Source organism: Austrofundulus limnaeus, unplaced genomic scaffold (assembly GCF_001266775.1).
Source record: "Austrofundulus limnaeus strain Quisiro unplaced genomic scaffold, Austrofundulus_limnaeus-1.0 Scaffold15, whole genome shotgun sequence".
NCBI classification, from domain to species: Eukaryota; Metazoa; Chordata; class Actinopteri; order Cyprinodontiformes; family Rivulidae; genus Austrofundulus; species Austrofundulus limnaeus.
In genome coordinates this window covers 1,517,033-1,518,531 of record NW_013952417.1, presented here as the reverse complement: position 1 = coordinate 1,518,531, position 1,499 = coordinate 1,517,033, and the positions used below count along the sequence as shown (strand labels likewise).

Sequence of the window (1,499 nt, the reverse complement as noted above, 5' to 3'; positions counted from 1 at the left end):
AAATTTAACTCCCTTGTGACASACTACTTTCAGAACATGAAAAAAAKCCTTTGATATTTCTCCTGATTAGAGTGGTTGTAACACACAGAATTTAGGCATTTTGACACTGAATCAACAGAAGGAAACATGGCTTCCTTTACTTCCTGCRCCCATCTGCATTTCATGACATCAACACTACATCATCTGCAACCCAGCAATTTACAATTTAATTTTAGAGACCAAAATGGTTCGATTAAACAACTCTCCGAGAGGACGTGATTTATRGCAAAATGGCTTGCCATACTCGCACAGCTATTGGACAAAGAAAACTGAAACGCTGTAATGTCATTGGCTAGCGTGGCACTATCCCCAAAATCTGACGAATCAAAACTTTGGTAGGCGGGGCTTAAGTGCTGGTGACAGAGGGAGGGGGAAGTGTTGGTTAGTGCCGCCGTCTGTTGCTGCTGCTGGGTACAGACGGAGTTTCAAAGGTCGGGCTGGTTCAGTCGGTGCTGTGTTGACCGGACTTCGGTGTTTACTTCTGTTTTAAACAAGCCCCTCTGGATCGACCGGTGAGTTTTGTATCTCGAGTGATTTAAATTAAGCTTGCTGTGGAGTTAATGTTAATGTAACTTGGACGTAGCTGCGCGTCCTGTCAAATCAATACAGAGACGATAGATGGAAGCGCTAACGTGTTAGCTAACTCCTGTATCATTGCTTTGATACGTGGTGGTGTGCGTGCAGTGCGGAACAAATGTTCGTGTTCCCCTTGAACCTTTTGAAGTTGAACCGACAGCAGTGCCGGCGTTATTTCACTTAAAGTTCTCTTTATCTTTATCTTTGATGTCTGAGTTGATTTTATTTGGACAAACTGAGTGAGTGGGAAAAGCTGTAGGACGCAGAGTGACAACACTACAGGCAGGTGGCTGAAGTCGAATATTCTTTAAATATCTTAATACATGTCGCCTGTGAAACCTGTTACCTTTTGGCTGCAGCAGACACATAAAAGCTATAGTCTGTGAGGTGAACTTGTTTTTAAGTGAACGACTTCTGGTCAGTGGTGAAATACTCCTCATTCCTTCATAAACAATAGTTAATTGCGTGTAATTAATTAGCACCAGCATTTCCAGTCTTCAGAGTTATGACTTGAATGGTGACACCTCTATGTTTATTGTTTTGTTGTTTGAGAAATTGATGGAGACTTGAAATTTTGCTAGAACTAGTGTCAAAATGAATTTCAGTTTCAAGCTGTGATATGCATAACTCAGAAAATTATTCCTAACATTTTTTACTTTTGAAACCAGTTTGTGCTTTTTTTTCCACAGGTCTGAATCTTGAACTGAAAGTGTTCACTTTGTCTAAATCAGTGGTTCCCAAACTTTTTGTCTTCTGACCCACAAAATATCCACGGCAAAAAACTTGTGACCCCAAATATTACTGGTCTGAGTACACAAACTTCGTTAATAACCCTAAAAACACAGGCGTTTTGACAATCTAAACAGTTTTCACACAAAAAATAC

General features: G+C 40.4%; 1 protein-coding gene across 5 annotated transcripts in view; it reads left to right on the top strand.

Moving 5' to 3' along the window:
* The first annotated feature begins 409 nt into the window (after positions 1–409).
* Positions 410–1,499, top strand: part of fam49a (family with sequence similarity 49 member A) — a 72,975-nt gene continuing 71,885 nt past the window's right edge. For 4 of the 5 annotated variants that reach the window (XM_014002819.1, XM_014002824.1, XM_014002818.1 and 1 more), the window contains exon 1: positions 411–551. The gene's annotated coding sequence lies outside the window, so the exon portion shown is untranslated. Of the gene's footprint in view, positions 552–1,499 lie in introns of all 5 variants that reach the window. The other variant, XR_001309832.1, reaches the window with a different exon arrangement.